Below are 14,390 nucleotides of genomic sequence, written 5' to 3'. Positions count from 1 at the left end.
GAATTATGGCTTCAAAGCATAAATACTTCTGAAAGTATCTGAATATTGAAACCAAGCCTTCCGAAGGTGAGCCATAAAGCCACTTCAAGGCACCAACCGCTTTATGGTACATTCACACACCATTCATGCACAACTAACAGCACTTTCATACCACCAGCCACTGGCTTAATCCAACCAATCACTGCACTCACATCAATTTACCGCTGCCAGACAAGGGTCCATTACATTCATACACCACAGGACATAATACGTTTGACTACAGTCTACCCCTGTCAAGTAACCACCTCCTTTTTCCTGAACATTACCAAAGTCATGAGTAAGGAACCTTTACTAATGACTCCAATGACAGCCACCTGAAGCTATGGAAGACATGTGTTTCCTATGTCTTTAGTGCATTCACTGTGCTAAATCCACCTCCTTCCAGTTTGTGGATTGAAGTTGGGGGTGTCTAAGTATGCCCTGGGAGGCCTATTCCTCGAACTGAGTGAGCATATTTACCTTTGAAACTAAGGCAGACATGCTGGGGAATTTTCACGAAGTTCCATAAAGAAAATGTGATAAACTATGAAGAAGGGTAGTGTGTGGTACATAGAGTAGCCCATGACAATGTAGCAGATGTCCCAGCCACCATTGTGTGGAGTGCTGTGACTTTAATGCACTTATCATACAACAAATTGAGCATCTACTAAGTTCTGATGGAGGATGAACATGGTAAGCAAGTCAAACACTGACCCATACGTGTCATTGTCCTTCAGTGCCGAAGTGGCTCCAAAGGGTTTTAATACCATAGGTGTAGATGATGTGCATCTGTACTACCTTTCCTATCTGCCTTCTACCTTTGCAATATCCCTGTGAAAACACAAAACTATATACCCATTCATGTCTCTGCCCTCATCAGAGTCCTGACTAATCCTATATAAATACCAAGGCCCATATTTATACTTTTTGACGCAAAACTGCGCTAACGCAGTTTTGCGTCAAAAAAATTAGCACCGGCTAACGCCATTCTGAAGCGCCATGCGGGCGCCGTATTTATTGAATGACGTTAGCCGGCATTAGCCGCCGGCGCCGTCTGGTGTGCGTTAAAAAAAACGACGTACACCAGGCAGCGCCGGCGTAGGGGGAAAATGGAGTATGGGCGTCCAAAAATGGTGCAAGTCAGGCTGAGGCAAAAAAATCGCCTCAACCCGATTTGCGCCATTTTTTTTTCACTCCCAACCCCCATTGAAATGACTCCTGTCTTAGCAAAGACAGGAGTCATGCCCCCTTGCCCAATGGCCATGCCCAGGGGACTTTTGTCCCCTGGGCATGGTCATTGGGCATAGTGGCATGTAGGGGGGCACAAATCAGGCCCCCCTATGCCACAAATTTTTTTTAACAAAAATTACTTACCTGAACTTACCTTAATGTCCCTGGGGTGGGTCCCTCCATCCTTGGGTGTCCTCCTGGGGTGGGCAAGGGTGGCAGGGGGTGTCCCTGGGGGCAGGGGAGGGCACCTCTGGGCTTATTCTGAGCCCACAGGTCCCTTAACGCCTGCCCTGACCCAGGCGTTAAAATCCGGCGCTAATGCGGGTTTTTTAGACCCGCCCACTCCCGGGCGTCATTTTTGCCCGGGAGTATAAATACGATGCATATGCATCGGAGTCATTTTTTAAGACGGGAACGCCTACCTTGCATATCATTAACGCAAGGAAGGTGTTCACGCAAAAAAATTACGCTAACTCCATGAACTTTGGCGCTAGACGCGTCTAACGGCAAAGTATAAATATGGAGTTAGTTTTGCGTCGAATTTGCGTCGAAAAAAATGACGCAAATTCGGCGCAAACGGAGTATAAATATGCCCCCAAGTGACCCTATACTAATGCCTTCTGCCATTAGCTACTTGAAGCTAAAAAAAACACGTCTTTCATGCGCCATCAGCACACTTATGGCAATATTTATACTTTTTGATGCAAAACGTGCGTCAAAAAGTTTAAAGCCAGCTAACGCCATTGCTTTGCACCACCCGGGTGTCAAATTTATACTTTGACGCTCTGTGGCACAAACCACAGGTTAGAGTAATTTTTTTTTTACTCTAATCATTGCACCCGTTGTAAAGCAAAACAACGTTAATGCAGGGAAAATTACTTTTATCCGGTTTACAACATCACAAACACAGCAAAATGTGCAAAGGAGCCCAAAAAGGGATCCTAGAAGCCAGGAGAAACCCCAGGAAGACGCCTGTCAACCAGGAAGCAGCCAGGAGGACCCAGGCAAGACCCAGGAGAGGGAGAAGAAGAAAAAGAAGTGTTGCTTCAGTGCAGAGGAGCAGGAATACTGGTGAAAGAGGTGACAGAACACCAGCATCAACTTTTTGTCACCTAAAGAATGCCAATTGGGAGGAGAGAGGCAATTTGGCAATTGGACAAGATAAACAGTGTGGGAGAAGTACGAAGAACAGTCACTGAGTGTAAGAAACGCTGGCATGACTGCAAGCGCTGGACCAAGGAAAAAAATGACAAGGAACAGGAGGGCAGCACTTCAGACTGGAGGTGGGAGTCCAGCACCGCAGGAGGCCCTGGACCAGATTGATGTGATGGTGGCAGCCTTCATCCCAGAGATCATCACAGGGATTCAAGGAGTGGACAGTGCAGACTACCAGGAAACAACACAGATGCAGGGTGAGTTGCAAGGGGGAAAAAATGGCTAAATGTTAACTGCAAGCAGGGGGTGGTATACCTACTACACAATGCATGTCAGCCCTGAAAATCAGGCAGTGGAAAGGGCAAAGGGGCACTGCACGGGTGCATGGGCTGTGCAGGGGAAACCAGGGGCACAGCACAACACTACACCAACAACCTTTGCATGGGGTACTCTACCAATCAAAGGCTATTGGAAAAGCAAAGCCAGTCCAGGAGGGTAGGGTACACCGTAAAACTGGCCTGATGTCACAGGACAGCTGGTATTGTCACAACATGAACTAGGGCTCAATTTCTAGTCTCAGGCCATATCAACAAGTGGTATTTACCATTCATAACAGCTGCCACTACCACTTGTGCTGTGTGTGCTGGTCAAGTAGCAAATGGCAGTTAGGTGCCCATGGATCAAACACACCCAAAATAGAGGGTTCAAGATGACGACGTTATCAATCCCACGTAATTCCTAACAAAGTGTAAATCCTGTCAAATGCTCATGTGTGATAGGCGCAATAAACATCAGGTATTGTTACTTACATTATGAAGTACACAGCAGTAATGTCATACCCATGCTGCACATTATAGGGTCTACCCCGTGCCTGTGTGACAATAGTTGTAATGTCACCTTGCAACATCCCAACTGTCATACTGCTAAGACAACAGCATTGAGGGAGAGGACATATGTGTCTAGCTAGTTAAACACACCCGCACAGTCATAGGAGGAAATGGAACACTGCCAGGCCCATCAGTGTAATCCAATGTGGTACACATTCCCCAACATCAACATGACACACTACCAATGCTGACACCTCTATGGTGCCATGCCAGTGCTATAAATAGTACATGCTTGGTCTCAGCAACATTTAGGTGTATGTGAAACATCAGAGGCTGGGTCAGTCTGATATTGTTAAGTGTGGGGAAAGTAGCATCAGAACACCCACAGCCATTGCAAGGCCTCACCATGCCAATGTAAGTAGACAGAGGGTTGAGTACGATAAGAACGTAGCAACATACAATTTGGACAGAACCTACACCTAGAGGATGTGACGCAGACAATTCCCCAAACTGCCCACACTGCATGTGACATGCACGTGGGGCATAGGCCTGTGAGAATGCTAATATTAATGAAAGGAACAATGAACAGGAATCCAGATTACAATGTCTCACTAATAGGAAGTCAGTAACGTCACATTACAAATGCCACAACACTGACACGCTAATTGTACAATATCTCATTGCAGAGGATGATGGCTCTCCTGTGGATATGCCTGTCCTGGACTTCCCTGATGACTTGGATGATGAGCTGGCAAACATTAGCCAGCAGACCCTCCAGGATGTCCTTGGAACCTTCCAGACCCCACTTTCAGTTGCAAGGAGGAGTACAAATGCAGCAGCCATCACAGAGGACCCACCCACCACCCCAATAGTACGACCTGCCAGCTCCAACCCAGCTGAGCACTCTGAGGACACTGGTACCACCTTTGAGAGGACAGTAGTGGGAGTACAGTGGGAGCTGGCCAAGGAGGTAGTGATGCAAAATATGGCAGCCATCCTTGAGGGGATGTGCATGTGCATGATGTCATCTGCAGAACAGGCAGCAGCCATGCAAGCGCTACCATCTCGCCTGCAAGGACCACAACAATGTGTGAGGGATTTCACCACAGCAGTTAAAGAGTTACCACAACACCTGGCATCCCAAACCTTTCACTGCGTGCACGAATGTAATCATGACCCCCTCAGGGCCGACCTGGCTGCCTACCAAAGTGATGTAGCTGCTATACTCAAAAACTTGCAGCTCCTCCTTGCTGCAATAATGCCGTTAATAGCCCCACAGTTGGCAGCTACTGGGAATTCTTACTCCACGTCTTCCAACACTGAAGTGTATGTTGGCCCTTCAAACCCACCACCACCAAGGGCAGAGGAGACGACACACACATCAGAAGAAGGAGATCATCTTCACCCGTAGGAGTACCCGGTAGCACAAGTTCATGACACATGGGCACTGATTTCCTCGGTCCTTTGCTTGTTAACATGCCAGTCTTGCTACAGTTGGTAACATGCACTGTTCTCCAGCACACTGTTTACCTTACCAGTATGCACTGCAATTGTCTCTCACAACCTCATTGGCAATTCATGTTCCTCTGCACTGAATGACACTTCACGACAGCATGTCCATTGACATGTCCCTCACTATTGCACTTGTGTTGCATCACAATAAAAGGCGTCACACTAATGGACTTACAATCCTGGACTATGTAAATATTGTACTACATCACTTTAAAATAAATAGCACTTACACAACCACTTTGTCTCTGTGTAATGTGACACCTCAACCGTGTAGGAGATTTGGGATGTATGTAACATGTCAATTGCCATAGAATGTCAATACAACAGTGTAGAAAGAATGTGGGCTGATAACTATGCACTGGGGTCTGGATTTTATCATCATCTGTGCTTCCTTAGGCTTATTTCTGAAGTGAAATGAGAACAAACAGTATAGAAAGAAAACTTTTATTCGGTATGAAAAAGTTCATCCATTACAGCAAATAATCACCAATACATTATTAATATACCAATAAAACCATATATGATAAAAACACCCATCAGTATAGAAAGAAAACTTTTATTCGGTATGAAAAAGTTCATCCATTACAGCAAATAATCACCAATACATTATTAATATACCAATAAAACCATATATGATAAAAACACCCATCATAGATATGAACATATAAAAACCACATTCATAAAAAACAATAAAATAGAAGAACTCATTCTAAAAACTCTACATTATTACGCCAGGTGATAGCTCCCTTCAAGAATGATCCCAGGCCCTTCCATACCAATATATCTGAGGCCACTGTAACCACAGAAAAGCAGAACGATATTGCACAAAACCCTTGGGCCTTAGGAGAGGTAATAAAAAACGAGTTCTAAACGGTGCATAAAAAGCACAAAACAATGTAAAATGGAGCAAGGTCTGATGGGACACCCCATCGCAGGGGCAAAGTCTAATACATTTGTCCCCATACTGACCTAGCGGGAAACACAAATTACTTCTAATGCTTCCCAGGCGGAATCGAGTTATGAGAGACCTTTCCCTCACATCCTTTATTTCTAAAAGATAGCGCTCAGGGCCCACCCACATCTTTAAAATGATGTAGTCCCTGATTGATTTTTTTCCCTAAAGCCTCCCCCTCCCTTTTGGAGGCCTGTATTCTCAGAAAAGTGTCCTTAACCCATTTCTTGTCATGGCTAGTCAGACCCTCGGGATAATCAAACAATTCAGGCCGCCCCAGGTCATGAGCCATCTTCCTTATGTGCATCAGCCAGGGAATATTATTTGCATTGTTGCAAGCCAAACAATCCCTTAGGATTTCCCTATTAAGAGTAGCATGTTCGTTACTCCAGATTGAGATCCATAGCAGAAGGGGAGCCAACTGGATAGTATCCTGCACAAACTCAAGCTCCAGTTCCAGGTGAAGGCAAAAACCAGGGATGTTTTGTCCAACTCCCAGGAGCCTTCTACTAAAGCGATTTTCTTCCACCGTAAGAGCTCGAGTATCCCTAACAAACAGTATAATGATGTGTTGAACTGAAAAAGTCAGATCCAAAGTACGTGTAAGATGAAATTCAATGTGGCCAACATTCCCTTCAAGACAGTCTTTATGTATGTGAGATCTAACTATAAACTTTAATCACACACACACACACCATACAGCAGGAATGGATGTGTACGAGTGTATGGTCGAGGGAGCTGCTACAGTGGCTGTCATCCTTGGGGCCACTGTGGTCTGTGATGTGGTGGTGGTGGCTGCTGTGGGCAAAGCTGGCCCCCCCTTGGGCAAATGCCCTCCATAACCCTGTGACTCTCTCATGGCAATAACAATGTGCCATATTGCGGAACCCAGCCTCCACATCTAGTATGTGGCGGTAATGCACTGCTCGTCTCTGTAGTTCCCATATCTCCTGGGCATTCATGTTGGCAGCTGTAAAAATAGAGAAGGCCAAACATTATTGACATCATTGTGTGATACATCTGCAGATGACATTCTAACACTTCATTAAAATAGCACATACAGTCCAAATCACAGTACAGATAATAAAATGTCCCTGAGGAATGACATGCCAACGCAGCCTACACATCAACTATCTAACACCAATGCACAACAAGGTGTGTACTTAATTAAATGATCTATGCATCTTTGTACTGCTATTAGTCACATAACAAATGCTGCAAGTACTCCACATGTGCCAGGCTGACTAATAACTATCTTCAGGGTCAAAATCAAGGCACACAAGAACTGTGATTTGTATACGGAACTGCCAGGACGGTATGCAGTTGGTAATCATGAGGGGGCATTGTAGTTTGGAACACATGAATGCTTGGATTACATGTCTGTCATCTACACTGTGATCATCACACCTAGCTACATGTATTTTCTAGACCTAACCCTGTGCCTCAGGAGGGGACGGACATGCAAGACATACTTGCAAACATCAAGGACAACCACAGAGTTTTGGACAGCTGTCCATGGCTTTAGTCACTTCACCACAGGTAAGGAGGCCTGCCAACTAGGATTGAGTCAACCTTTGGACAATCACATCTACATTAAATTTCCTATGTGTGAACAATTGTCAACATCATTAGATCTCACTGACACATATTCAAAATTAAGTACATTGATGCAATTAAGTACATTGATGCAAGCACCCATCTGGCCTTGACCTGCATGCACGCATATGACATTTCACTCAAGTGCCACATAAATGGAGTACAACATGTGGAGCTAGATGCTGCGGGAAAGTCGCCCATACAGTCCTACATGTTCATTACTTAAAAGGGATGCTCAAGTATGTGGGTAAAACATCTGCATCACTGGTCTGTGTAAATCAGGGTATGACTTGCTGACTAAATCATGACTCTGGCCACCTCCAAATTAATCATTGGCATACATGTAGCAACAAATCACCCTGTTCACCTGCCCATGCCTATAGCGCAGCACTCGTCTCCCCATATATGACTCCCTGCAACAGAATGTCCAACTCAAACAGGGAACAAAAGGTCAACCTCCTGTCAAGTCACATATCAGGCCATGTGCCAGCACATCATGCCTTGCAATGAGTCCAACACACAAGAGTCAATCACACAACAGCTGCAAACACAACACAGGACAAACATATTAACACTTACTGGATACGTTTGTGTCCGCAAATCGATCCACTTCACCAATTGTATATGGGGCGGGTCCACTTGTAAAATATAGAAGGGTGATATGTGCTCAATGTCTGCTCACTGTACAAAACATGAATCAACAAATTAATGTGTGTGACATTTTATATGATAGAGCAGCACATCAGGCATATAGACACACCAACAGACATATTCATGCAAACATGCATTGACACTGTCACTCCAGTGAGTGATAGACACACATATGCACTCAGGCACTGGCCCTAACAATCATGTGGTGCCAAAAACAAATACTCAATTTTGTGCTTAATTATTTCAAGAGGGTACTCCATTTCATCGTTTGTTATTATGAGAGACATGCAATTCCATATTCCTGGTGCACTGCAATACCAGTGACTCAGGTATTGTGGCTAGTGTATTAAGGGACAACGAGTTACTGTGTGATGCTCATGTGGGTTGAGTTTCGTTCAGGAATATTGTGCTTTCAATGGTCCATTATATGTGTGCCTGTGTTGTATGTAGGTTTAGTCTTTGCACCTGAAATGTGTTACTCTGGGCCCTGTGTTCCTTTAACTTAGAATTGCCAATTTGGGTGATCTGTGGTAATACAACCAAACTGACAATCTCTGCTAATTAAAACATGGGTTAGAAAATGTCCTACTTCTGCAATCTTGATGAGGTAGGTCTCTATTTGAAACCACCTTGTGAATGGCAGTACTCACAGGAACACTGGCCTGCTGATCTTAGCATACCACCATGTCTGTGATAGCCTTCATACTGAGAAGTTAATATTTGTACACATGCTGCACTATATCAGCAGGGATGTACCAAACGTAAAATAATACACTATTTTGTCACTTTAAATGTATAATGGAAGCAGTCAGTGGTCCCTTGCACAACATCATGCAAATAAATAGTTTGTGACCATGCAGTCACAAAGAGCATGGATCCCATGATGGCCCATTAACTTTAGAAAATTGTTTGGCTATAAAGTGGCACAGATGGCAAATACACCAGCTCTGTACCAGCACTTGTGCCCAAGGCAAAAATGTTGTTAGGCCATGCTACTCAATGATAGAATTTCTACGCCTACTCTGAAAAGCCACAAGATGATCCTGTTTAGTGCTACTGTATTCTGGTGGTGTCCGGGCACAATTCAGTTTGGCCATGTGAAAGATTTTCTGTCCAGACGTAAACACACAGAAACAATTAACTTAAGGCACGATGTTTTTGTTTTTTTATGTGTAGCATTTGCTTCATTTGTTTACGCTACAGCTATGGAAAGTAGCACAAAAACATTTTAATATTAGCAAGTGTGCTATACTTTGGCATCCAGAAATAATGCAAATGCTGCACAAACAAAGTTGAAATATCCGCCTAAGATATTAGCAGAGGTTAGGAAGATCTTTGTAAGTATGGCCATGAATACTGTTCAGACATGGTTTAAAAAAATGGGGACTACATTGGTTCCTTGTATTAGCATGTGAATTACATCCCATTCCTGGTACACTCACAGGCCCGGAATCAAAAAGTGTTTTTTGCAGCATTACCATCATCTATTGATGCCAAAGCGGCACTATTTTACAACATAAAGTTGTCTTTTGTAAGTTTATGCAGCTTTTGCGTCAACAAATGAGGGTAATGTGTTGCAAAATTTTGTATAAATCAGGGCCACTGTTTGTTCAACTTGCATTCCACATGTCCACAAACATTGCATGCAGCATGTCACAAAATCTGCTACTGTCAATCCAGAGCATTGTACTGTACACATTAGTCTAATTTGTACTCACCAACAGGGCCACCAATCACCTCACCGAGGTGGTCCAGCAGGTCCTGCTCTCAGGCCACCAGGTCAGCCCAGCGATAAAAAGCACAATATTCACAGACACAACTCAATACACAGCCACACAGTCCAGAATAATCACAGACTGCAAAGTGAAAGTGGAAGTACACCCACTGTACCGTTTCTGTAAACAGGATATCCTATTACATCACTAAACAAATAGACTCATGGCCTGTGTGTTCATTTCTGTGAATTGGCTATTTAAATTGTTGTTGTGCCTCTGTGTGAACGTCACAAGAAATTGTTTGCATAATGTGCATGTATGAATGTGTTTTATTTGTGTATAATCAGATGCCAATCATTGAGGTACATCAGTCATGATATGTGTTTGTTATATCTGTTGCGCCTTATGCTGTGTGTACTTCCTTGACTTTGGGGACAAAACATTTCCCATTATGAACTATACACAGGATAGAAAGAGGACAGTTGATAATGGCTATGTCAGAAATGTAACCCATCACATTAAATGAAATGTTAAATACCACCTCATGGTCACTTGTGTGTATACCACCCATAAGTCAGGCATTTGAACATGCTAGGTAGATACAGTGTTTGTGACACAGAGTCTCAAATCCAATCCTAAAACTGTTATGTACACCATAGTTTGAGTCATGTAAATTACCTATGTTTCTCCTGTGGCTGTGGAGGACCAGCAGACCATGCTGCATGTGTTCACATATTTCCAGTGATTCATTGCACAAAGGTGTCCAGTTCAAGTGTGTGGCCATGTGTACCCTGTGTTGAGCATTTCCTGAACGTCCTGAAATACGGACCGACGTTCGCTTCTGGTTTTCCATGGGCTTATCATGGCCCTCTCCTCCAATACCTCACCTTGGACACATGATACCATAATAACCTATTTTGGTTACTACATTTTTCACTAAACCGGAATAACTTACCTGGATCACCACAGAAACACCAATGGATTATATGATTTTCTCAACCTCTTATATGTGAACCTCCTTTACCTACAATTTTGCCTTGAAAAAGTCCTTTGGACGAAACAAGTGTTGGCTGTTTGCGGAATGTATATATCCACAAGGAATAAACCTTATTTCTTTGAAAAACACCATTGATTGAACCTTGGACTCTCATTTACATTTTGGAATAGACTGTTCGGACTTCTTTCTGGAGTGCCCTCGTTTTTTTCCTTCAACAAGTTTCTAGCACAGCTCAATTCTCTTTTGATCAGTGCACTATACATCCGTGGTGGTTGGGTGTTACACCAGGTCGGCACCCACAAGAATTTCAGTGGTTTTGGACTTACTAGTCATTCACCTGAATGCGGATGTGCGGACACTAAGCATTAACCACCATTTTTGCTTTAGTACCCTGTGTCAGTATTGGCCTCCATGTTGTCACAGTTAGGTTCAAGTCTAGTCATGAGTCTGTGGAGCCATTCGATGAATTAACAGAGTATCCTCCAAAGCAGATTTGACCAAAAGCCAAAGATCAACTAACAACACACATGGGGGATAGTCTAGCTATGTCACTTCAGAACTTTAATAAGGCTGACGACAGGGCAACCTTGGTGTGCTTAAATACTATATTGATCAGTAATAGGAAACAAGCAGCTTTCATCACAACATTTGTACACAGGATTGGCTAGAAAATTCCTACTGCAACAGGCATCATCAGTGCCTCTGTGCTGATTAATCTCACAGCTAGTCACCACGAAAGCACCATCAAAAGGTGGCGGCAGAAGTAAATCTGTGTGTGGACCATCAGGGCACAAAAATGTTTTGCCCTTACATACACATTGGCAACCCTTGTTTGTTGTGCTGAAGGCATCGTACCAAATCCATGCATACAGCCATAGCACACTGTCACTGTTTGGCACTAATGAACACATGCAAAACGAGGCAAGGGATAGAGGCTTGATTAGGCAATTTAAATACATGTCCCAGAACAGAATACAATAAGTAAACTGATTAAATTATACTATACATTTGAGGATTCATCGTAGACCTACCAAGCACAATACCCCAGGAGGAAAGAGAGGGCATGGAAAGCAACTATGAGACAAATGTAGCCACAGGGAAACTCTATGGTTAATGCAAAGACAGGAACCAGGCAGGCTAACAGGATGCAGGCTCTGTCAGGAACGAACATGAACAAGGCAAATACACAGTAAGCAGACTCTGACTGAGAAAAACAGGAACAACACTGTGGGAAATAAAAAAAAATGTGTGCTGTGGTCTGCAACGTTACACAATCCCTCATGGGCTCTGGTACACAAGTGATTTGTACGCCAATGCACAAGAAGGAGATTCAGAAAATGGCAGTTTCTAAGCAGTTCCAGCCAGCAGCAATGACAGGGAAGGTTCAAATGGCTGGTCTGCATGGAAGTGCTCACAGGTGTGTGCACCTTCAGTCTCTCATAAGTCCTGGAGTTGAGAATCAAGTTCAAAGGGCCAACTGGACCGTTCACATGGGAAGCAATGGACAGCTGATAATAGGTCCTACCAACTACCAGGCAGTGCATTATCGGACCTAAAGTCCAAGCAGACTGATGAACTTTGACTATGGCATGCCATACTGAAGAGGAAAGCACACAGGAGTCAGAATGGGAGTCTGGGGGTGTGTAGCTGTAGATTCTCAGGATACAGATAATCCTTTTACGGGGCACCCTAGAGAAAGTTGGGCAGATACTGAAAATATGGCAGTGGCAGGAATTATTACCTGTGACGGACTGCGCAGGGCATGTCTTGTGAGCAATGCTTGTCATACCTGGGGCACTTGTGCTATCCATTATCAGCTTATATGGACATCTTGTCACACAGTCACACATGCTCCTTGCAGAGATAGATGATGTCACACTTGCTGCTGTCAAGGGTCTGGTCATACATTCCTGTTACCAATGCAATAGCACATCCACTGCCTAATGTATGAAACACTTTTTTACCTTACGATTGATGGCGTTTCAGTTGTGTGTCATTTGCTGCAATGAACCACGTTGGCAACATGGATGTGTCACATAGCTGTGGTCCTCTGATATTGCCCTTCAAATGTGAAATAGACAGGATATATGTCATTTACACTGTATGTGATGTTTGCTGTACATTCATACCCATCAAACATGATGTGGCTTTTTCAGTATCCTAATCTGTATTTCTGCAATGCTCCATGAGGCTAGGCTCTGATTATGATTCCTAGGGATCATGTGATACATAAATATTTACCCAGAGCATGATTGAGTGATGAAGTGAGGTGTTTAATTACAGATGATTATAAAGTGGTGATGGTGACTATAGTTAGAAGAAGTTTTGTACAATGTGTTGTGTCCTACCTAATCCTGCAGCTGTGTTTGGATGTCCCCCCTCATTTTCACAGACAGCATCCTCCTCTTCAGGAATTTGTGGATCTGGTTCATAGAGGGAAATGTTCCTCCTCACACATATGTGGTGCAGGATGGCACAGGTCAAAATGATCTTGCAGACCATTTCAGGGAATATAGGAAGCTGCATCCGGTGATGTCCAGGCACCTGAATCTGGACTTCAGGATGCCTAAAGTCCTCTCAGTGCATGTCCTACTCTGCTGTTGTGCTTCGGTTGGCAATTAGGGTCATGATCCATGGCTGGATCTCATAACCCCGATCAGCTGAAAGAGAAAATGAGGATATGTATTTTGTTGTTGGTTGCACTGTGATTGTCACTTTGCTTGGCAGTTGTTATCTTGTATCGTCTGTGACTTATCAGTGTTTGTAGTATTGTGTGGGATCCTAAGTTTCTGTGATGTTCTTTCTGCATTGGCTTGTTTAACTATCAAAACTGGTTGTTTTTCTAATTGACATGATATCAGTGGTATATTTAGAAACTTGGTACCATATTTATACTCTGTTTGCGTCAGATTTGCGTCATTTTTTAAAGCAAATTCAGCGCAAACTTAACTCCATATTTATACTTTGGCGCTAGGCCCGTCCAGCGCCAAAGTTATGGAGTTTGAGTCATTTTCTGTACATGAAAACCTACCTTGCGTTAATGACATGCAAGGTAGGCGTTCCCGTGCAAAAAATGCCTCTAAGGCATGTGCCCCTTATTTATCCTCCGGTGTCAAAATGATGCCCAGAAGGAGGTGGGCATTAAAACAAGGCCCCCAGCCGGATATGTGCTGTTTTTTAACACCTGGGTCAGGGCAGGCAGGGCAGGCTCATTTCCATGGCGGGAGACCAAGAAGCAGTCCACAGGTGCCCTTCCCTGTACCCAGGGACACCCTCTCTCACCCTAGCCCACCCCTGGGGGTCACCCATGGATGGGGGGACTCATCCATGGTGAGTGCAGGTAAGTGCAGGTACGTATTGTTTTCTTTTTTTTTTAAGTGGCATGGGGGGCCTAACTTGGGACCTCCTACATGCCACTGTGCCCAATGGCCATGCCCAGTGGACATAAGTCCCCTGGGCATGGTCTTTGGGCAAGAGGGCATGACTCCTGTTTTTACTAAGACAGGAGTCATTTCCATGGGGGTTGTGCGTCAAAAAATGGCACTAGTCAGGTTAGAGCCAATATTTTTTACTCTAATCTGACTTGCACCATTCTTTGGCGCACAACCCGCATTCTTCCCTTTGCCTCCGCTGCCCAGTTAACGTCATTTATTTTGACGCAAACTAGGCCGCAGTGCTGGCTAAAATCATTCCATAAATAAGGAGCCCGGCTGGCGCTTTGGAATGGCATTAGCCGG

This window comes from Pleurodeles waltl, chromosome 5, assembly GCF_031143425.1.
Source record: "Pleurodeles waltl isolate 20211129_DDA chromosome 5, aPleWal1.hap1.20221129, whole genome shotgun sequence".
Lineage (NCBI taxonomy): Eukaryota > Metazoa > Chordata > Amphibia > Caudata > Salamandridae > Pleurodeles > Pleurodeles waltl.
The sequence above is the reverse complement of the archived record's forward strand: the minus strand, read 5'-3'. Positions refer to the sequence as shown.